This window comes from Diabrotica undecimpunctata, chromosome 8, assembly GCF_040954645.1.
Source record: "Diabrotica undecimpunctata isolate CICGRU chromosome 8, icDiaUnde3, whole genome shotgun sequence".
In the NCBI taxonomy this organism is placed as follows: Eukaryota; Metazoa; Arthropoda; class Insecta; order Coleoptera; family Chrysomelidae; genus Diabrotica; species Diabrotica undecimpunctata.
Genome location: NC_092810.1, coordinates 141,514,923 through 141,540,466, shown reverse-complemented (window position 1 = coordinate 141,540,466; position 25,544 = coordinate 141,514,923). Strand labels below are relative to the sequence as shown.

Genomic DNA, 25,544 nt, shown 5'->3' with positions numbered 1-25,544 from the left:
TGGCCAATTGACTTGAAAATACACATATCGATACTAAAGAAAAATGATTAAAAAGTTTGCATTTTCCAAGCCAAGGCAGTCTAGTCTTGCTATGGCCCCCACATAGGGTCTCCTATATCCTGGGAGCCGCCCCCTTCACGAGGCTATGCTCCCCATTCGTACTTAGACTCTTTTGCTGGGACTTTTCCAAACTGAGTTTTTATTGTAAGATATTACAAACGCAGAGGAAACTTCGATTGGGCTCGAAGTCCTTTGCTGAGCACCTAGGAAGCAGATATGAGAGCAAAGAACCATTAAAACGTTGTTGCTCCCATTGCTTAATAATATATACCTAGTGCAATTCGTGAATTTTGACTAAATTTAAATTTTTAATTTCAATTCGTCATAACTTTAGAACGGTAAGTACCTCATATTTTAATCAAACGTTACATTGCTATCACCTAATCAAGTGATTTATTTAAACTAGAAAAATATGGAGTTCGGTTTAAAAAAAAATAGTTCATTTTGTTTATAGAAGCAATTTATTAAGAGGTTATGACGCTAATAAATATGCTAGCATGGAAATTGGGGAGAAAAAGAAGAAAGTACTGTGTATATAATTAAATTTTAATTAATCTGTTAACTTTAATATTTTGTAGTACTATAAAAAAACAAAAAAAAAGTAATAATACAGTTAACGACGAGTCAAATATACAGTAAAGTGACTAAAATATTTACTTAGTATCACAATTTCCTTTTAGATTTTTTTAAAAATGTACGTCTTCTATACTGAGTGGCACAAGTAGTAAATACATCGGTCAATAAAAATATTAAATAGCAGTTAAGTGGCTTATTAAAACATATTAAAAAAAATTTAAGTATCAGTTAAAGTTAACGATCCACTGGTGTTAAGTATAAGTATAGATTAACGACGCTCTATAAAACCCGCCACTAAAATATGCCAATGGGGTAAGATAATTCAGAAATTTTATACACATTATACAAAGTTTAGTTACAGTAGTAAATGGAGCTTAAATGTCGATAAAAAACTATTGTTGCCTAAAGAAAGAGTTTTTTATAAATACGAAGCGTATTAAATACCCAAAATTAGTCATAGAAACCGCAAATATACAGTGAGGGACAAAATTATGAAATAAATTCATGGTTTCAAAAATAGACGACTTTGAAGACAAATCCCCAAACCAGTCGATTTTTATTTTTAAATTATGTTTTTATAGCGTCTAAGGAGATGCTCCTTGGGATGTATATACAATCATTCTCCATGAAGACCTGACAATCCCGTTCATAAAAGTCAATGTACAAAAAACTGGAGAAGATAGAAACAAAGTAGTTTAAATCTCATGACTTTTTCATCTTTTTATAAGATGGAAAAAAAGATCATTCTCTAAAAGCATGAGATACAAACGATTCGTCAAGACAGTGACCAAATTACATTTAACTTCATTTAACTATCACCGCTTTCGCCAACACAAGATGCAGCTTATTTCCACAGTGTTAGCGTTTATCACCAGGAAACACTGCGATCCTGATAATTGGGGCTGGAAAAAGCATGGAAAAATTTAGATACCAATCAAAACTATAGCACACCCCGAACTTCTGAAATTTATTTTCTGCAGATGCAAGGGAAACTGTGAAAGTATGTATGGTTGCCGACAAGTAGGCCTCAAATGCAATGTGGCTCAACTGTTCTGGTAAAATCTGCAGTGACATCATAGAAATATTAAAATTAATCGAAAAATTCGAAGATAAATCACTCACAATGACGCCAATTCTAACTTCCGTTCTTCGCTTGTTAATTTACGAGATACAGCGAGAAAATCCTTTGCCCCCCTTTTTCCAAGATGCGTAATCTCAATGTAACTTTTCAATGGACTATATTTAAACTACATTGTATCGGTTTTTATTCTTTATAATCAACACATAATAATTTAAATTAAAAAATACCTTTCAAATATGTATAATAGTTAAGCATAATTAAAGCGATGGTAATGGCATTACCAGCATATGGACTACGGGTATGTTATTAACTAATTACAAAAACATCAATTAATATTTTTAAACCACACACTCGATTATTATTCACCGAGAATATATTGTGGTTATTCTATTTATCGATATGATGTTAGAATGATTAAAAATGCTAACCATAGTCAGCTGACATACCATTGTATTGGTATTTTGTTGAAACAACTTTTTAGTGGACGGCCTTGACAGTGTTGAGAGCAGGCGGAGATATTGTGTTATTGTTAGTATTTATTTTACTCTTTAGAATTACTAGAAAATTATTATACCGAAAGAATTATTGTAGAAGATAAACAACTAATATATTTGTTATTAATACAGTTAATATGTTTTAATGGGATAGTAAAGAATAAAAAAAGCTTAAAAAATCTTATACAGATTTTTGTAGGTTTTAAAAGGAATCCTTAAAACTTAAAACCCTAAAAGGAAGCCTACATCCTAAGTACATCCTAAAGGTGCGTTTTCACCAAAAAACATTTACAAACATCTACACACAAACATTTGCTAGCGTTTGCCAACACATATGTTAATGGCATAATTTGTCAAAAACAAGAACTCGAGAATTTGTGTAAGTTTGCAAACATTTGCCATCGTTCCGTCTTGTTTGTACAAAATGACGAAAAGAAAAGTTATATGTGCGACTAGTTTTAGAATCATGTTTAAGTTAGTGAAAAACGAGAATATAAAAAAAAAGAAATCGTAGATTTTAGATGTCAAATTTTTTAAAAAGGAGAAGTTCAATAGAACTTCTAAATGATCCGTTTACACTATTTCTGTTTTCCACACTATTCCACACGAGGCGTTGAATTTTTTAAATTTATTGTAGTATAGCTTATGACTGGCATTCCATATTTCTGGTTTTGTAAAATTCAATTAAGTCCAAACATTTCTCATTATCCCACTCCATTTTTTTTGTAAAAAACAAATAAGTCTAGACTAATCGCTCACCGAAATTCCTTTCTACTATGACAGACTATAAAAACTAGTGTCTCCACCAAACACGCACGAACAACGAATCCCTTTGAAGTACCGACAGCCGAGCCGACGGAACCGTGCCAAACAATTGCAAACGTTTGCAGTTGTTTGGGAGCGTTCTGAAATCTGTCTACACCAACCAAATAAAATTGTTTGCTAACAGTTGTAATCATTTGCAAACGTTTGCAAACATTTTGCGCGCTTGGTAAAAACGCACCTTAAGACGTACAGCTGATTTTGCTTTGTTTTTTTTAAACAACCTAAAAAGTGAAAAAATCATTTTTGGCTATAAAACGTTTCTTATACATTTTAGAGAAAAATGGTTCAAATAAAAGTGTTTTTTATTTAATTAATGGCTTTGTTATGGCTACTGTAATGGCTAATGTATTTGCCTACTTGAATTTGTTAATGATGTTTTGACCTATTGCATTTAACAAAATAATACTTCGCCTAAAAGTAAATTAAAAATATATTATAAACATCAGTATCACACGAATCGGTAGATTGACGTGAAACCATACTTTCATTTGTTACATTTAGGGCCCTAACCAACTTAAAGTGAATATTTAGTACCGATAAGGGCGTACATAATATAGGGATACTTTTCTCGCTAAGGTGCCTTTCATAGCGACTTTATTACACAAGGAAGGCAACGGCTAGGAGGTAAATATATAACATAAGGATAGACAAAGGGAACAAAGCAACATTTATACGACATTCACATTACACATTCCATCCTAAATTTTTCTTTTAGGTCTTTTTAAATATCCCCAAAAAAATTGATTAAGCCTAATATTACGATGAGAGATATATAAAATAGAGGATTGACTCTGAGGAAGAGGTATTTGTTCTTTTATCAGATATTCCAATAAACTTAATAGCAGCATCATTATATATGCACCCGAACATCCCATGATTGATATCATCAGTGTTATCATTACAATCGCAGAGTTCTGTTTCACTTAAATTAAATCTATGAAGATATTCTTTCACAGTAGCATGATTAACAAGGCATCTAACAAACATAGAATTTACTCTTCTATTGGGATGACTTCTTGCAGCAAAAGACGCAGTAGGTAAAACACGGTAAATGTTTGTACAAAGGTTGTTACTTTTGTTACAGAAAGCATTCCATTCAATTTTCCAGTTTTCTTTTAATTCTTGTTTACGCAGCGAGACTAAATCACTTCTATTGAGATAACTAAGTTCTAATCCATTTGAAGCCGCTTCCTTATAACAATCTGCTTTGGTGTTACCCGAGAACCAGCAATACTGTTTTTGTAGGTATATTATGCTTATGCGCATTATCTAAAGTAGACATCGCAGATTTTCAATTCGACAGGATTACTATTTGTTGATCCGACATTTTCTTCTCAATAGTGAATTCCAGAGCTTGATATATTGCAAACAGTTCTGCAAAATAAATGGAACATTGTTGATTCAATTTAAACATAATGTATTCTTGATTGTTTTGGATATATACCGCACAACCAACTCTTAAAATGGATTTTGACCTATCTGTGAAAATCCTATATGGCTTATCAAATTTGGCAAGTTGTTTCTGAAGTTGAATGGTATTGTTATCATCAAAAATAGGGAAATAAACTTTAGTTTGAGAATAAAGAATATTGAAATTAGAATGGAAGAAATTAGTTACAGCTGGGATTTCTAAATAGGAAGAAACATTGGGAAATTCTATAGCTAAAGTTGAAGAATTTTTGTTATGCCACCATTTGTCAACTAAGTTAGACACCAAATAAAAGTTGAAGATCTTAAAAAGTTCTTTACTTTGCGTCTAAATTAAAATGGTAAGTACATAAACAATCGACTGAGATAATTGCCCGGCTCAAACCTTATTTTTGGAGTAATTTATAAATATTTACAACTTTGTTTTTTTTTTTTTTTAATGGCATGTAATATCACTAAGTATTTGAAATTATGGCAAATAATGAGTTAGGGCTAATAGTGTCTTATAGCATTTCCAAAAAATTGTAAATTTTTGCAAATTTGAGATAAACAAATTAAACTGTTAAAAACTATTCAATGAATCGTGTTAAAAATTTTATTACATATTATTAGAGAAAGTTATTCTAGAAAATTTAGTAGAACTCAAAAAATAGGAAATAATTTTTTACCAGGACAGTTTTTACCAGATATGTAAGAAATAACAAGAGTTAAATATTAATAATATTTAATATTTATTATTCAGGTTATTTTTAATCGGCGAGAAATACAACCATTCATTACTAGACCAATTTATATTTCAGTCGTCAGAGACAAAACTAAAAATAATGCGAACAAGCTGAATTTTGCCGAGAATGTTAATTTTAAGCGCCAATAAAATGCAACAAAGTTTACCACTTTTACCCTCAGGATTTCTCCTAAAACCGTCCACTACGAGGAGGTAAAACGGAAAAAATCGATTTACCAAGAATCTGTACACCATAAAAAAAATATCTTAAATAAAAAATGCAGCTGTGATAATTTTAAACAAAAATGTTGATTAGCATTTTTGTTTAAAAGTTGTTGCCACAACTTAAAATTCAAATTTCATATTATAGGTTTTGAAGGTTGATCTCTAAAAATCTAAATCTCACTATGACCTGTCAATTAAAGTAGTAAATTTTAATGATCTCAGGAGAATAATTGTAAAAAATGGCAAAAATCGCCCAACGTTTATTTATTGAACAGATTTATAGAAACTCACTTCATTTTCTGTAAAATACAAAAATTTCACAAGAAGGCTGTGCTTTTCATCTTTAAAATGCGTTTTCATTTTTGTCGATAGCACCATCTGATTAGAAGATATCGAATTTTTACCGTCGACTTGATACACATTTTATTTAATATTGATTTCGCGAGCGCAACTGGCATTCAAAATAGTCGGTCGTTTCAAGCGTTATTTCTGAAAAAATGGTTCATTGTACAGAAAAAGTGCTAATTAATATTTTTATTTAAAAGTATATCAGCTACATTTTTTATTTAAAACATTTTTTTCTGCGGCCTTCAGGTCCTTGGTAAATCGATTTTTTTTTTTGAGTTTTTAGCCCTCTACGAGGTGGGTTTTAGAGGAAGCCCAGGGGTAAAAGTAGTAAAGTTTTTTGCATCTTTTTTGGAGTCTCAATATTGATATTCTAGACAAAATTCAGCTTGTTTGTATGATTTTTACGGGTCAACAGACGACTGGATTATTATTAAAAATTAAATATTTTTCGTCAAAACTGCATAAACGTGTTTAGCAGTTGAAATTTAATTTGTTTTTAAGATTTTTTGAAAATTTTTTGATTTTTATGACTGGTCCAGATAATTTGACTGAATGGATCTCAATAATCCGGTGCTTATTTTCTTTGTTTAGACGTATACTACTAACCTATGGAAAACAGTTTAAAACAATTACATTTATGTAGACAAAATGATTTAATAATAAACAGCACTTTCTAAGCTTATAAACATTTACCATAACTACATAGAATTTTGTTCACTTTAGAACAGTTTAGATCATTAAAGTTGTTAATTTTCAATTTAATTATTAACGGTTTATTATTGTATAACGGTTTTAAACAATGAATATTAACAAGTATATGTACTTATAAAGCAGGACATTGTAAATAGATATCAAAATGAAAAATTTTCCGTTTTACTAAAAGGAAAGTGATAACATAAGCTATACGTAAAAGTCAAGTTCTTAGGATCCCCATAGACTCGTAAAATATACGACAGTACAGATTAATAATATCCCAGGGAGCAGTTGTCACGAAGAAGTCTCAAAAGTAATTTAAGAGAAAAATAAGCCCGAAAATTGTACGATTAAACATCACTCAAATGTTTAACTATTTATAAAGTCATTTTATTTTTTATAAGTAATTAAAAATATTATATTTCACGAATTTGCGACTGTTTTGAATTATTTCTGACAGTCGACAGCCAAGTCCACTTTAATAAGCATAAGAAGTACGAAAGTAAATTGCTCAAGTAATGAAAATATGAAACAAGTAATTTCTAAATTGAATTAACAAAATCCTTTCTGTCCTACAACAACAACAAAATGTCCTAATCTGAGACGTGTTATTAGGACTTGATGTCGCTTTGAAGGCCAGAAGTTCCATGGAAGGACGAAAGATTTTATTTTTATCAATTTAGTGGTGCTTCTATTGCTTCTAATGCTTGGTTTGCGGTGTTATACACAACACATCCGTAGTCCAGTTTTGATCTAACTAAAGCTCTATATAAATTTCTTAGAGTTGGAAAATCTGCTCCCCAATTTTTATGTGATACAGATTTCATAATGTTTATTCCAGCTTGGCACGATAGTCTTAGCGAGTGTATATGACTTGTCCAATTTAATTTTGATTTGCATCCCTAGGAATTTTATTTCTGTTATATGTATATTCTACTAGCGGACCAACTCGACATCGAGTTTTTTAAATGAAATTTTTATTTTGCGAGAAAAATATACAATATATACAATGACCGGAAGTAAAAATATTTTTATCAATAACTCAAAAACTATAAATAATAATTTCGTGAACTTACATTTTTGAACTCTACGTTGAATTCTCTATTGATTTGACTAATAAAAACGAAACCGGAAGTCGACCTCAAAACCGGAATGCAATTTTTAGTTCATCAAATGTCGACATGGATATCATTTAGCAGTTAATTTTGCATGCTGATCACGAATCCGGTGTCAGATTTGCTCTATCTTGACGTTTTATGCGCGTTTCGGGTCACTTCCGGTGTCGGATCGCAACCGGAAGTACATTTAGATTCGTCTCGACGAGACCTTTCGATCCATATATACATTGTGGGGTCTAAAACTTAAAGTAAATTTTAACTTCCGGTCATCTCAAAACCGGAAGTGAATTTTTGTACCAAAAGTATATCTTGACAATCTCATACGTAATACTAATAATATTCCGAAAAAATATTTTAATTATCTAATATGGTTTTTGATTAAAGTGGTGGACAAGAAAAGGGCTTAGCGTTTTAGTATATAAGATAGGAGAATTGCATAAAAATAGATTTTGGAGCTTTTGTGGATTTTGATTTTCGTGAAAAATGTATAGCTTTTGTTTTTATGGTGGAAAACTTGAGTCCAATGTTGTTAGACCACGATTCTATAGACTTTTAGAAAAAGTTTTAATTGTGCCATTGCAGTACGATACAATATTGTTAATAGCAATTAAAAATAGCGCTACGCTTAGATTTGAGCCCTGTGGAATTCCATTTTTCTGTAATTTAGATTCAGAAAAATGGTTATTGATTCAAACTTAGTTATGCACTAGTTATACACATTATATGCATTGGCTTTAGTTTATAGGAGTATTTGAATGCTTGGTAATAATTCTTTCTTAATATTAAAATCAGTTTTATGAATATTCAGGATATTTTAAACAAATCAGGAGGATTTAGTTCTGGTGAACAAGGACCATACATTCCAATCCACCGATTATAAAAATTTTTAATTATATCATTTCCAACGACTTCGGCAATAAGGGCAGGGGTCCATTTTGTTGAAATAAAAATGTATTCCTCTCGGCCAAATATTTCTAATAAAACATGTTCAAACATGTATCAGCAAATATATGATAAACTAATTTATTATGACAAAACACTAACGTTAAAACCGACTTTTCCTTACTTTTAGATCCCCTGAACTAAGTGGGGATGAGTCATTCCAGTATAGTTTATTGTGTCAGTTAAATATTTATGCACTGGATAATATGCGAGCTTCGTCGCTAAATATTACCTTAACTATTACCTATTACCTTTTAATATAACCTACTCTACGAAATGAACATTTTTACAAGATATAACAATATGTTATTTTATAAGTTTACAAAATAAACTCATTTTAAAGCAAAATTTTGGCTTATTCCCAATAAAAAATAATAAATTATATTGTCAAAAAAACTAGCTTCAGAACAATAATAAAAAAAGAAAGAGAGATAATACTGTTGTATCGGATAAAAAATTATAAGTGGTAACAAAAAAGATAATAAAATACAGTGTGTTCTATTTCGTGACAATTTTATTTATAATATGGAATCAATACTTTAAAATTAATAATTCACTTTGAGCCAACAATAAGCAGTTATTTAAGCATTTACTTTATTGTTAGGTAGGTACTGATTTAATTTTTGCTAAATAAATCTCTCAAGAAATTAGCATCCTCATAATAAAATGTTAAAATGTGTTACCATTGTTGCGAGTGTTTTATTTTTAAGTGGCTATAACATGACGTCAACTATAAACATTTTATTGAAAATAGGTATATAATATGTGACATCACGTGAAAGAGAATTAAAAATTTAAACGAAAAATATCAAAATATATAGGGTGTCCCATATAAAAAAAAACAAAAGTTGGTATTATATTTCCTTAGCGAGACCCCCTAAAAAACTTTCTCCTACGCCACTGAACTCTTTCATAATGTATCTATCAAAAATTTCTATTTTTTTAAATTTTGCTTAATAAAGAAGATATTTAATCCTGGCGTTTTCGACATTTTTCAATTTGTCCTGTACCTCGCTAATGTGGTGAGCTATTGATGATTTGATTGGGCAATCGTTACCTTAACGAAAAAAGACGTTATGAATTTGGACACTCTGCACATGGGATTATAAGAGGAATCTAAATATTAGAAAATATACAAAGTGTTCTATTTAAAAAACTTGTATGCTTTACCAGTTATTTATTAATTACCCTGTAGAAGTCGGCATATTTCACAAGCCTAGAGAATATCCTTTGACTACATTTTTTCTAGATAATTTTTTTGGATATTCTGTACCACAATGGAATTATCGACCAATGTCGCACTATTAAACTCACCCTGTATATGCCAAAAAATCAAAAATTAAAAATAAAAATTGATCTGTTTGGAGATTTGTCTTCAAAGTCACGTATTCTAGTATTAATCTATTCCATAATTTTGCTACACAAGTAAAACTAGTTTATTTAATTTTTAAAATGTTTGAGATATAAGAAAAATGTTGCTAACACGTTACAAATTATTGTAATAGATATAGTTTATGATAATATTGTAGAAATCGTGTCTCAATCCGTGCAATTCCATGACAACTAATTCGAATAACGTGCTTCGTAGTGTGAACAATTTATATTTTATACGTTCGTTTTTCAAAGCAAATAACTATGAAATCGTGATCAAGATTAACTATCCACAAATTAAGGAAGTACAAATATTAACTATAAAGATATCGAGAGATTAAACATAAAAGTACACAATTTCCTATCAACCACAGTTATCAATCTAAACACCTTATCTCTATTTTGTTATACTAGATTTCCTGTGTTTCAAATTCAAGCTTAATTGGAACGACATGCATTTTAGGGAAATCCAATAAAATGAATAAAATGTAATGTAAAATTTTTCACTTCTTTTCTAAAAGTATTTTTTTGCGAGGAAATATAAAACCCTATATTATAAGATATACAAAATATCTGTATATTTTATTTAGTACAATCTGTATTATACTTTATTTGCTTGTAACTGGCAGCTCATTACAAATCGAGGCTTACAAGCATGGGGTTCCAAGCGACAGTTTGTACAAAATTTGTTTTTTAACACAAATCTATTGTTCTTTGAATTCTGCATAGAATGGTATTGAAAGGTCTGCCATTCGTTGACAGATAGCGCCACAGTCAACAGTGAAATATAGTTCCAAGTGCACAAAATGCTTTAAGGTTAGAACGATATGGTTCCATGTACTACAGTGAGAGTATTGGTGAAAGTTAGATGTCAGTTTTATCAGTTAAAATTATCATTTTCTTGTTTTGCAATGTCCTCTGTATCCAAAAATAAATCTTGGGCAGATCATTGTATCTCCGGTTAGGACGATAGTAGAGGAAAACCGCCTACACGTCAGCCCAACGTGTAGGTGGTTTTCCTCTACTACGTTTGTCTGCTCTTGGCCTCCAATGCTCTCCAATTTTGCTCGTCCATCGTGAGTCATGCATTCTCGCTGAATGGCCTGCTCAATTCCACTATATTATTAATCGTTATTAAAGATTGTTGATGAACAAGGCAGTTTAACAAGATGATGATAAACAAGAACATTTAACACAATAGTTCTTTGTCTGAGAAAATACCAACAGTTTCTAAGTTTAGCAGCAACAAATTAAAACGATGATGCAATTGTAACGCATGGACTGAACTGCTAACTGATGATACAGACTGTATGAAACTTGTCACAACTTCCCCTTACTCGGTCGGCAGGTAGGCAGGCACCTCAAAGATAATTTGTCTAATTCGTAAAAATTAGTAATAAAGAATTATCTCCTAATGAGACAAAGTATTGTATGAATGTAATAGTATATATATATATATATATATATATATATATATATATATATATATATACATATGCCTTATAAATCCAAAGTTGCTGAGAACTTGCTTCGTGAAAAAAATTAAAGAGCGCAAATAAAATACAGGTAATTATCAGATACAACTTACAAAATTCGTTCTTCCCATTTTCTTTTATTACTGTTACAATTTTTTAATTTCATGTAATTTTTCAAAAAAAAACCTTATTGGTTTCATTTACATCCGTACGGCAATGGTTTAGAGCCTTGACGGTAACCCTTAACCTCTATTTGAAGATTTGCATTTAGAATAAGTTGCCAGTTGCACACAAATCGACTTTAGACTGTACAGTTTATGGATGTATTAAAAAAGAGGTTGGATTAAACCCTTTTTTTATTCGGTATTAGAGAACATAATTGATATGCGTTTGCCGATTGATTTAACTTTATTATGATCGAACTTTCGAATAGTAAGCAAGAAATTTAAAAGTTAAATATCGTCATCAGGAAAGCCAAGATATTAGTTCAATGATCTGAACAAATTAACTGATCTTATAATGCTCTCATTATGATCTATCATGCTTGTAGATTGAGACATAATTTATTTAGAATTATTTATTTAGACAGGGTGAGAAATATAAACGTCAGAGAGCAGTGCAAAATTCAAGATATTGTAAGATGGGAAGGCAGCGTAAGAGGATGTGGACCAATCATATAAGACGAATGGATGAGAATAGACTCTCAAAAATTACCCTAAAAAACAACCTGTCCGGTTCAAGACCTCCCGGAAGACTTCCCTAAAAGATGGAGGGATAGTTGGAAATCTACCTTCCAGGAAATTAACCAGAGGCAGCTTCAGAATTAAACAGATCGAAAGATCTCCAAGAAGTAGAAGAAGAAGAAGTTTTCATTTAAAACTAGATCACAAAAGTCGAACGTCTTATCTAAAATATACAACAAGCAAAATTGAAAAATATCTCGGGTTAAATATAAAACGAAAATAAATAACTATCGTAGTAAAGAGATTAGATACATTACAATATAAAAAAAAACAAAAAAATGGGACCCAAACAGTCTAAAGCATCAGTTAGTAAAATGTAAATAAATAGCATAATAAAACGGATTTATTTATTCGATTGACAATATTTTGATACCGAACTGCAACGAACTTAAACAACCCTGCCAATATTGATGTTTGGTAGGGCGAGTAGCTTGGCGGTCAGCACGAATAAGGAGGTAGGGAGTCTTCAGCAAGATTACCATCCTCCTGGTGGACAGAACTGGAGCATGGTTTTTATGGCTTACAACAAGAAATATGGTGCTTTATAAGACGTCAAAGAGCGGACGTAAAGAAATTAATAGACACGAAATACATTGTAAACGATGCATGGATTGACTATCTAAAGAAGTTATATATAGAGGAACCACAAATACTAGAAATTACCATAAATAAAGAAGCTTACCCAAGCAAGCACGAAGCACAAAAAACACTTGAAAAACTAAAAAACCAAAAAACTGTAGATAAAGATGTGATACCAAATAAATTATTGAAATATGGTAAAGCGTCAATGACGGATCAACTGGCAACATTAGTTAGCAAAATTTTAAGATACAATTAAGTAAATACCAGAAGAATGAAAGACTAGCGAGTTGATCCTATTTTTCATAAATGGCGATAAAAACAAGCAGAAAACTACATAAGTATCAATTTGCTAAATACTACCCTGAAACTTATAACTCAAATTTTTCGAGAAACGAGTAAATTGGCACATAAACTTAGCAAATGAGCAACAAGATTCCCGTACAGGAAGGTCGTGTACAGATGCCGTCATAAAACAGACTACACAGAACGCATTAGAATATAATAGACCCGCATTTCTAATATTGATCGACTTGAAGAGGGCATTTGACAGAGTAAAACTTGAAGATGTAATACATTTCTTGTATAATAAAGAGATTCCGATGTATATTAAAAAAATTGAAAACGTATATAAAAGCAATGAGAAACAAACTCAGAATAGATGGAGAACTTAAAAAATCTATAGATAAAAGCAATCGAATAAGACAGGGAAATTTACTAAGCCCTATACTATTTATTATAATCATGAATGAAGTTATAAAGAGCGTCACTAAATAAGAGAACACAGCATGGGGAAGAATGAAATTCAAAATTCTCTGTTGCGCAGACCATGAAAAGTTGATAGCCCAAAAGGAACATAGCCTTCAAAGACTAATGCAGATGTTTAGTACAAGAGCAAAAGAATTTACCATAATGATTCTAAGACTTAGACAATGGAGTTGGCATTGAAAAAGTAATGGAAATAAATTACCTAGGGATTACACTGCCCAGGTATGGGGACGATAAAAAAAAATAAAAGATTAAGTTCAAAGAGCTAATAAATTAGCAGGATGCGTTAATAACATATATGGATGCCTTGACAAAACAAACTTAAAATATTTTTTTCATTGACTGGACTATTCGCTGAGTTGGTTACTATATAGACTATACAAGATAAAGGTCACTTCGACTTTATTAGCAATTGGTTTAACTGTAATTGCAGTTTAATGCGTAATAAAAATCATCGGCATTGGTAGTTTAAAACTTCATATCCTACTCCTTTTTATTGCTTATTTTTTAATACGGTATAGTTATTTTTTATCTGTGGTAGGTAAAATTTCTTTTATTGGAATAATACGATATAACCAGGCAAAAAATTGCCGATAAAGTACTCAAAATTACTGTTTTTAAAATGTACATATACATATAATTTTGTTCTGAAATTACTTCCTTGTGGCATGTTTGTTAGTAGGTATTTTATACACTACTCTCCAAAATTAACGCTCTCCCATAAATGTGTCATAAATTTGAAGCTATTTTTCTTCTGAACTGTTAAGTGGATTTTTATTTTTTTTTTGTCACATTATAGATCCATTATTTAGGGAATTACTGTAAATGTTTTTCCAAAAAATGTCAAACTTTTTACCCATATATAGGGTGTACAAATAAATTTGGGTTTTTTCATCTTATTTTGGAACATCTTGGGGAATTTATGAGAAAGAAATGCTACATTTTATTAATATTGTAAATTTCATCTTTTATCAATATTTTTGTAAAAGGTTTATCTCAATATATTTATTATCAAATATTATATAAAACTTTAAATGTAGCAAGTTTTTATAACCATTTAAAGCAGCTTAAAGCAAGAAACACAATATAACATAAACTTAATTTATATTTAAAACAACTAATGCCTAGAAAGCATAACCTAAATAATCTTTAACAAGTTTCCTTTCTCAAAAACACTTAAAGTCTGTTTGTTTGCTACTGGCAGCTCATTACAAATGCAAATCTTCAAACATCGTAGTCAAGATCATAAACCATGGCCATACGGATTTACTGGAAACCAATAAAGTTTTTTTTGAAATATTAGGAATTATGCATTAATTTGTTTAGTTAAATATGTGTTAAAAAAGACTCCATTAATTAAAAATTCTTAACACTAATAATAATAAGAAAATAGAAAACACGAATTTTGTAAAAGTTGTATCTTAGGCAGATAATTACTTGTATTTCACATAAACTTATTAAGACATATCTATACTATTACATTTATTTAATAATTATAGGGGATAATCCTTTATTAACGACTTCGATTGATTTGACAAATCATCTTTGAGGTACCTGACTACCTGCCGACCAAGTAAGGGAAAGTTGTGATGAATTTGATACTGTCCGTATTGTCATCTCCCGTATTGATTCTTCAACACTGACCCATGATTTTCATACTTGTTAGTTATATCATTCATGGGTTTGTATTGTTATTTTTATGTAATCAGGGTGGACTCTTTTAAAAATAATATCTAAAACTAAATTTCAACAGGAGAGAATATTATTTTAAGTGATTTGAGTCTGACCACTTTAATTGCTGTTTGCAGATTAGTGAAGATTTGCATTTGTATAATTTTTAAGATACATATAAGATTTTTTCTATTTTTTTTCTTTACTGGCCTATAGTATTTAAAAAAAAATGAGACCATTATCCGTATGCGCGCCAATAATGAATATAAAATTCCTAGTTGTACGTCACAAAATGCGCAAAAACCAACTCTTAATCCCCACCAAATTTCATTTACATAATCTCAACCAGGTTCAGGGCAATAAATAAATCGTTACTTTGTAAGAAAAATTTTAACACCCCGTGTTTCGGAAATAAAAGATCTGCAATATAGAAACAATGAAATTGGAAAGTGTATCATATCATATTGGTCCAAGGTCTATATTGTTCCACTTCAGAAAATATCAGCCTTTTATCTATCTCCGAAACATTACTGATATCGTCACCTCTGCTTATCAGTTTTTTGACTTCAGAATAGACTATTTTCGTATAAGTGTCCTTTGTTTTTAATTTGGATGGTTAATACAGATCCTCTTTCATTTCTGGTATAGTCCTCGTCATCTAACACAGTTCTGGATCATTAGTGCGATTACCAGTTTACCAGATTTTAAAAAAAATCATGTCGGTTCTATATAACTTGGTAATAATAGACGAAATCAATCATAAAGGCGGTACTAATAGTATCATCCCCCAATACTAATATTTGATTTCGTTAGTGTAAAGACGGCGGAACTGGTTTGTTACTAATTGATATTTAAGTACGTCCTTTTTAGTTTTCGATTTGATTTGGCACAATTTGTAAAAAAGGTACAAACTTATGATTCACCAAGATTTTATTAGACGCGAATACTTTGAAGGTTGGGCCTGAACATTTTTTGTTTTTTGTAGTAGTGGAATTTATAAAGTAATAAATTTTTAGACAGAGGTAACGAATTATTTTTGATTTTTACTATTACTTGGTGTCATTTTAAATTTTAATTTGTTAAGTATAGATAACAATAAGTGATGAGTGAGATGAATGCTGAAATATTACTAATTTCATCCCTATAAAATACACTTGGTACAGGAAATAAATGAAGACGATCGGCGACTACAATTTTGTAAGATTTGAAGTGAGAAAAAAAGAGTAATCTTAATTTTTTATTTAATATTAATTTTTCAGATAAATGTTTTCCTAAATGATGCTATAAATCGACATAATAGCGTTTATTGGGCTTATGAAATACTAGAGTTTTCCACGAAGCACATACTTAACAGCAATTGAAATTAAACGTATATGCAGGCATTTATATAATCGTACTAACGTTGGTGAATACTATTTTGAACGTTTTATTGAATAATTATACTTACAGTTACAAAGAAATAAAGTATAATAACAAGTATTTCTGCCTGTATTTCTAATTACTTCTCTACCACAGCGACGCGGCATACTTAAAATCAAGAGTCGTATTTGGTCTTAATACATTTCATCGCACACTTCTCTCACCATAACTTCTGTGTCATCAAGAGAGACAGGTGGTGGTTGTCGGCTCCTGAGTGGAAGATCAATAACATCCCACAAATTCTCTTTGGGATTTAGATCAAGGCTGCAGGGTGGCTAGTTCATGGTTTATATACCAACTTCGTTCAAATAATCACGGGTTACACCTGCAACATGTGATCGTGCGTTATCATGCATTAAAAGAAAATTATTTCCTTGAAGGATAGTGTATTCCTCAAGAACGGAACGGCCTGGTGATTTTTGTAATTTAATTCGTAAACACTGGCATTATAAAGCGATTTCGAGCTTATGACTATCATCAGACATGAGCAAATGAGTACAAACTCAAATTATTAAGAGACTGCCAATTGAGTGGCATTAAATTATTAGAGAAAGATTTTCTAGAAAAAACCAATTTATGTGGTTTTCTTTAAACGGAAAATCTAATAAATATAAACAGATAAAGGCGATACATCGGTTTTTGTATATTCACAAAAATTGTTTGTTCTTAAGAAGACATATTATCCAATTAAACTGAATTTACAAGAAAATATTGTCTCACATAATAAATCACATTGCTATTCATTGGTTGTTATGTGTAGCAGATACGTGTGGGAATCTAACAGACGGCCCTAAGAAATTTAATGTTGAAAAAAATGAATAGATATAGTGTCCCGGTACTATTATTAGCTGATATAACCGTAAATTGATACCTACTGTAATTCTATTGTTATTATATAATTATAATTGTAAACTATGATCTGTAAAATATTGATCAAAATTACTTAAGATCGCCTGATATGTATGATTAGTTCAATAGTTTCACTTTTAGTCCAGGGAGTTTTTCTCAGGCCATCATAATACAAAACATCAGGTATAATGACAAGTTTTTTCGATAATATATACAGTTTGGCGTAGTTTTTTAATTAATAACAGTTTAGTGTGAAAAATGCGACTTTTGGAATTCTCGCTTACCATTAAAAAGTATCTATTTATACTGTGTATTTACATATAAAATTAAACATTGTATCTGTTAAGAGATTGAAAAACCATCAAAATGGCGTATTAAATTTTTTTTAAGTGGTTTGTTGCTACAAAATCAGCAAAACAAGGCAAACATTAGAATATCTGAAACACAATGTAAACTCAAAAACATTATGGTGCTCTCTAATTAATTCTTCAAAGGAAATTAAATGTCAAAAGGGCACCATTAAGAAAAAGTGTGTTTTACGAGAATGGTAATTTTAATTAGATAAGTTGAACGAAATGTTGAATACACCCAACTACAAAAATCTTGGACTTCCTGTATAAAACCAAATCTAAAACTCTTATCAAAATAATTCTTTTACAAAAATTATCTCGAATAAAATACCGGGTTTTATCATGGAATGAAAATACCAAAAAAACCTTATCTCTTTCTGTAACTATAATATTTTGTTAAAAATTGTCGTGTTCAAGTAAACATCAAAAGATATAATTTGTTTCCAATTGCTCAAAAAATGACTGGTCATCCAAATTCCCGTTTTGATAGAGCCAGAGCAATCATAGGATTTCAGCCAGGCTTAGAATTCCCAGAATGAATGTTAGCAGAATACGATTGATTGAAGAAACTGGAGATATGCATATCCAATTATTTCAGAACTCATTTTAAGACCTAGAATTCGGTGAAGGCTTGTTGGATAATCTGTCAGTTTCCCAATTATGATCTAATGGTCAATGAAAAGAAAACCAAACATATTTTCATTAACTTATCTATAACTATCTATAACTTATATATAACATTGCTTATTATAAAACAGTAAGCTGGACATTTTGCATGCTGCCGTAATCCCAGAAACTTGCTTTTACCTCACGTTTACCTAATGGGGAAGTTTTCTTTTATTTTTGGATAAGTCTCAATTTGGATCAACAAGTATGTAGAGTGCTTTATAAGAGTATGTAGGGAGTAGGACATGTAGCCATCCTCTAAGTGTTGACATAAGGAACAGAAACACTTACTTTAACAAAAGCTTCGGCTACCAAACTAAAAGTCACACATGGTGCGATCCATGTTAGGGATAACACTGCGAGACAAAATAAAAGACGAAGAGGTCAGGAGAAGAAGCAAGGTGACTGACGTAATCGAAAGGATACCCAGACTAAATTGGAGATGGGCAGGGCACATAGCTAAAATGACGGATGGGTGACGAATAAAGCAATTATTAGAATGAAGGCCAAGGGAAGACATGGGAAGCGTCAGTCCACCACCTACACGATGGGCTAAAGATTTAAGAAGACAAAATAAAAACTGTATGAGAGTGGTGCAAGATAGACGTGGTTGGAAACACTAGGAAGAGGCCTATGTTCCGCAGTGGACTTTTCAGGCTGGATGGTGAGGACACGTAGCACGTTTAGCTTGTCATTAAGTAGTGGTTCCTTATTAAACAGAGACAGTAATGTTTTGGGGATGCATTATGCACGGTGTTCTCACTCCACTTATTTACAATCCGAAGGTACTGACGGAAAATATTTATCTGGAAATGTTACCAAAACAATTGTTCTACTCTGGAACGAAAAATTTGGACCAAAATTTATCTTTATGGATGACAAACTTTCGACCACATCGCACTAGAAGGACTTAAAAAGGTATTAATTGAAGCCAGAGTTCAGAGAATGTACTTAACGGCAAACTCGCAGGACTTAAATCCAATTGAGTTAAGCCATATTCAGACGATAAAATCTCCATATAGTCTCCATGAGCTGATTATGGCGCAACAGAAAGAGTAGCACAAAATTCCTCAAGAACAGACTGGCAATCTTATCCTCTCAATGCCAAGATGGGTCGATACATACCTCGAGAACAGAGTTGTTATATAATGTTGTTGTTATATAATATGTTGTTTAATAAATTAAATTTTAGGACCTTATTTTATTTTTCTTATCTTTCCCGACCCAAGAATTATGCATCTAAAAGCTATATGGATAACTTGGTAAGATAGTGAATTTATGACATATACATATAAGTTTTTTATTTTCTGAGTAGTCATTTGGGTCCAGGTCCAAGATTTTTGACCGCCAAAATTTTTGATTCTGTGTGTAGTTGCTCTGACCTGGTAGATTTCATAAACATACAAGACCTACAGAGTTTGTTAAGATAAAACCAAGTGTCTGACCAGCCTGCTTGATCTAACATCTAGGTGATGGACTAATGAAATGATTTGATCAATTTGAAATCCAAAATTTTTTACCACATTGACTTTATTAATTATATCTTGTAATTCTTAAATATTGCAATTTGTTGTTATTTTTCTTAGTACTTATGTACTTGTGATATAAATTTTTTCTAATATTTAGTGACATACCATTGGCCTCTGACTGATCATAGAGTGATTGAACATCTTTACATAAAATTAATAAGTACATTCTTTACATTCAGCACATAGTATAGACATACGGTGTATGTAAAAGTTTATGGTCGGTATAGTAGAATTTAACAGGATATTTAACACAGATATAAAATCATAGTTTCAGCGAATAGACAAAGATAACAATCATATTTAACTTTGGTCACCCCTCCACATTCCTCATGAACGCTAATTAGTGAACGCCAGACGATTATTTCCGATCCAGCTTATACGTAAGGAACAGCAGCAAGGTTGCCTTATTACATATTTGAATAAAAACATCAGTGGCGCGGTTATATTACCATTCAAAACTGGATATATTAAAAATGAAACACTAATTGACACAAATACTGGTAAAAAATTTCTTAAATCCATGAGAAATTTACAGATTTGCAATTTTATTTGACTAAATTGTAACCTAATTTCCAATAAAACAAGATAATTTTGGCAACATCGTCATTCGTCCGTTCTCTTCAATGGTAAACTGCATACGAGACAGGCCGCGGGTACAAATAATAAAATGGTACTTTGAGGGCAAGTACAAGAAACTATTCATTTATTTATTATGGCTTTTGAAAATAGGCCAATACCTACAGAAAAAAATTGTTTTGGCAATTATTCATCAATTTGAAAAGTTTGGCTGTACTTATGGCAGATATAAAAAATGCTGCCAGTCAGATCAACCTCGCGAAAAGAAAATTTCTCAAGAACGAGAAATTCAAGTTTGTGCATTGGCTGAAGCGACGCCGTGTTCAAGTAAACAAATTGCCGATGAAGTTGAGTTGAATGCAAAAACAGTGAGGAATATTTTGAAAAGAAACAACTACCATTGTTAAAAACTGCAGACAACTCAAGAAATATTTCCTGATGATCAATTTAAACGGATGCAATTTTGTGAAATTATGATGGAGAAATGCTATGCAAATATGTAATAATTTTTTTAAAAATATTTTGTTTACAGATGACTCCTCCTTCACAATTCACAAGAAACATAATCCATCCGTTGTACGTTATTGGTCTCAGGAAAATCTCTCAGGTCTCTCTCCACAAAAGTTGAATGTTTGGACTTAAATTTTGGGAGACCATATTATTGTTCCTTTTTTCTGTAAAAAGGCATTTTAAACGTAGTCAAAAATTACTGCAAAATCAAATTATTCCTGCACTTCAAGGTCTTCAAATTAACTTCAACGAAATTTGGTTTCAACACGACGGCTGTCCTGCACATAATGCAAACGCCGTTAGAAACTATTTAGCGTGAATTTATACTGAACGTGTCATTAGTACAGAAGGTACAATAAAATGGCCCTCTCGGTCACCCGATTTAGCTCCTCTAGATTTTTATTTTTGTGGGATGGTAAAAACGAAATTGTACAGGTATAAATTCGAGCGTTCTACCAACTTGAAGGAATTGAAGGAAAAGATGATCCAACTTAGCCAAAACATATCGGCATATGAACTCAACGCCATGAGAAATGCCTTGTATAATAGATTTGGGTACTGTCCGTTACAATTTGGTGGTCTGTTTGAACATTTAATTACCTAAGAATTTTATTTGGTCTAGAATTTCTAATTGTTTGAAATTATTTTTTATTTGATTTCATTTTTATAGAACAAATTTTATACTTTTATACTAATTTTATCTTTTTTTGTTTCATTTTTATAGAACTCATTTTTATTTTCATACCTATCTAGCACCAAAAAATCCAAACGAAAATATGGTTTCCAAGATATTATTTGGAAAATACCAAATATCTTATTTTTAATTAAAAGATGTAATTTTTCGTCCAGTTTAAATTTAATATAATACACCTACTCCTTCCTAATGCTTTTAGTACTGTGTTTATTTATTATGCTTATATAGTTAGGCTTCATATCATCGATAAACAATAGAAATAATATAATAAAGATAACTCCAACGTCAATAATATATAGTTTGAATCACCAAAGGGCATTTCATCGAGGACTATGGTCCGTAATCAATTTTGTAGATTAGCTTTTGCGTTGTCAAAATGTGTAATAATCAACCATTGATAATGATAAACCAACTTTGAATAAAATTTCGTGTTTACGACACATTATATTATAAAGAAAGTCTTTCAGTTACGTGGTTCCTTTTGAATAAAAGTACACAGTATACAGATTTGAGAAGAAACAATTGTTTGTTTAATGTCTCATGCATATCTTGGTCATATTCATTGGAAGAAGTTTGTTCTCAAAGTCTCAAAAACGCTGACCCAGCTTTCACTGGTTGCACAGATTGCAATTATTTTTTAAACCCTTTCTGTACTTCAAGAATTATTACTTAATGTTCAATTATAAAATTATTTCAATCATAGGCAAGCTAATACTCTTTTTTATTGTTACTTACAATTTAACAAGAAGTCGTAGATATTCTTAAAAACATCAGGTTGTATAATAATATTAAAACCATTTAATGCTTAGTACTGAGAATAATATTCAAGATTTGTATACCTTATTTTTACATATTTTAATTTATTCCAACCGCAGTTGAATAATTTATTTTATTGTTTTTCTAAATGTATATGAAACATCATAAGATATTTACATAATTTATTCAAAAATGTTATATAAAAAGTTGGATATCATTCAGTCTGCTAAACAATCCTCAATCTCAAAACAAGTTTTTCTGGTAAGCCGAGTATTGGCATACACTGAGTGACCTTTAACTTGTTGGTACTGTTCTTGTAGTATGTGTCTGTATGGAAAGTTATGTGGCGAATAGAAAGATATATTATGAAGAATCTGGTGATGTCAAGATGAAAAAATTAACTGAATATGCTTATTAAATTGTAATAAATGTGTAACAAATATTTACCATTTAAAACGTAGCTATCCTTAAAGTATTCCTTATTACAAGCCAATCTACGAAACTTTTAAAAATCCTTTCTTACAATTTTACACAGGCAAGAATTCAATTATTGTAAACACTGCACATGAACACTCTTAGACACCTACACAATGACAAATACAACAATCACTAAAAACTAGCAGTAGTCCAAAAACTCACTAAAGGCGATTCATAAATATAACATTAACCTCATAGTTGACTAATAGTTTTTCCGCATTTTGAGTCCGCGATGTTACGCGCCTACCCCATATATAGAAACCTACATTATCAACCTCTCCTAGTCGGTATAGAACTGAGTGAGTTTGATTTTGTGTAGTCGGAGAGCCAGTTCCCCCTTTTCTCAAAACCTTCGATTTCCATCTCTCCAGCGGAGGCGCATGCTGCAGCGTTGCGTAAGTTCCCGTATTTCTTATGTATCTGTGATCAATTTATAGGTTGAGGATTGGTAAGGTTTTAATTTTATTTACTTTCGTTATTCACTTCTGTACCAAACTGTACATAGATTAGTATTTATTAGGAGTGATCACATTTATAGAATACTATAGGATATATCACATTAGAGTTTATTTTTATATTGAACTGATACCACAGTATATCTGTGAAAAAATCATCGATTTCACGTTAACATCTTATACGGGTTTTTAAAGGCTCTAAAAGGTACTTATATGATATCTGATGATAACTCATTGAAGACGTACATCTGATTTTGCTGTTTTTTTTTACACTAATAAAAAGTGAAAAAATTATTTTTGCCTATAAAACATTTCTTCTAGATTTCAGAGAAAATGGATAAAATAAAAGTTGTAGACCTTAATAAGTTCTTTTTTTAAACAATTGACCGAGATAATTGCAAAAAACCCTTATTTTTGGAGTAATTTACAAATGTTAATACCTTTGTTTTTTGAATAATGACATGTAATATAACTACTAAAAATTATGACAATTAATTAATTATTGATGTGTGCTAAATATCAGCTAGATCGACCAAATAGTTTGTAAGTTATTCAATTTTGTTTATCCAGGGGAGCGATTATTTAAACAACTGCACTTGCACAAGCGGTGCCTCCAGAGGTATTTAGCAGATCGCATCCGATTCTTTGAGCCTTTAATTTTTAGATATTGATACGATAAATATCATGGCCTAAAATAACTGTAAATATATTATGACTAATTCTGTTTTGGTAGAAGTTCCGGCGAAGGATCTAGACCCAAATTATGATAATTCATCCGATTCGATGTGTCCAGGTAGACCGAAATAAAACCGGTCTGAGCTTCTGGTGAGATCGCCTCCGTTCTCGAATAACAGGACTTTATATATAATAACGGAACTGTAATTGAAGGGGATGAGTTAATTTTGAATAAGACGCGCTCGCGATTTTAATTGTTACGTTCGCCTAAAATAAATTATGTATTCTTAGTGGTTAATAAACTTATATATAAATTATTGTGCTTTTTAATAAATTAAAATAAGAACATTTTAATAAAGACATTATAAATTAAATAAAGACATAGCAGTTAAATAAATTTAATTTCAATATATTAAAAAAAATTCAACATTTTATCTAAATCGTTTAAAAAAGTGCTGATAGAATTTTAAGTTAAAAAAATTTATAATAACATTGATGTTTTTTCTATTACGCGCTTGTAACTGGACTCGCTGAAAAGATGGTGAAAAAAAACACAATACATATTAAAAAAAACCTTCTGTGACCTGTAGGAACCAAGATAGCATTTTTTTCTTAAAATCATATTTCCATTTTTTATTAACATTAAGAGTTGAAAATTAAATAGATTATAAGTAAAGATCTAGAATCTATTATCCAATTTATAATTAGCATATAGAGAGAAGGTTTAAAAAGTTAGAATCCGTTAAAGTGATCGTACTCGTAAGATATCGCCACGTTAAGGTGGAGGGGAGAACTCACCTAGCTCCGTTCTTTTTAAAATAGGAGTTCAAATTGAAGCCCACTAGAAAAATTTAGAATATTTCGCCTTTAACGACAGGCAGAATATTCATTTTTTTTAAACCGAATAGGTCGAGAAAATAATAAGAATTGGTGTACTTTCACTTACCGGAAAAATCAAAAAATTCCGGAAAAAATAAATAAATAAATTTTTTCCATAAAAAATTATCGAATTTTACTATTAGTTCGTGAGAAATATTTAAATTGTAATATATAATATAGGTATATAATTTAGATAGAAAAAGAAAAACAAATATCTTGTCTTTAGTGGAACCCGCAGAAAATCCCATCTTAAGTCTAATTAGTTGCCAAGACCTTAACTTCTCGTTTGACCACAAAAAACTCCAGACAACATTCCGACCATATTTCTAAAACATCTTTCTTCTCCTTCAAAACATTACGTTCTCAAATTACTCAATCTTGTTTGGCTAAATCGACAGTTTCCAAAACTCTGGACCAAATCCATAGTATAATCCAATTTTAAAACTCAACAAATCTCTTCAAGATACTAGACGCATGGAGAAACAGCATAATGATACCAATGTTTAAGTAAGGAAATAAAGAAGACCCCAACAATTATAGTAAGTATAGTAGTATTATAAATCTAGTGAACACCGCACTTAAGCTTAC

At 30.8% G+C, this 25,544-nt stretch overlaps 1 protein-coding gene across 3 annotated transcripts in view; it reads right to left on the bottom strand.

Moving 5' to 3' along the window:
• LOC140448135 (uncharacterized) overlaps nucleotides 1–23,256 on the bottom strand; it is a 546,485-nt gene extending 523,229 nt beyond the window's left edge. For all 3 annotated transcript variants that reach the window (XM_072541218.1, XM_072541221.1, XM_072541219.1), the window contains exon 1: nucleotides 22,918–23,256. The gene's annotated coding sequence lies outside the window, so the exon portion shown is untranslated. The remainder of the gene's footprint in view (nucleotides 1–22,917) is intronic.
• Between the last annotated feature and the right edge of the window lie 2,288 nt (nucleotides 23,257–25,544).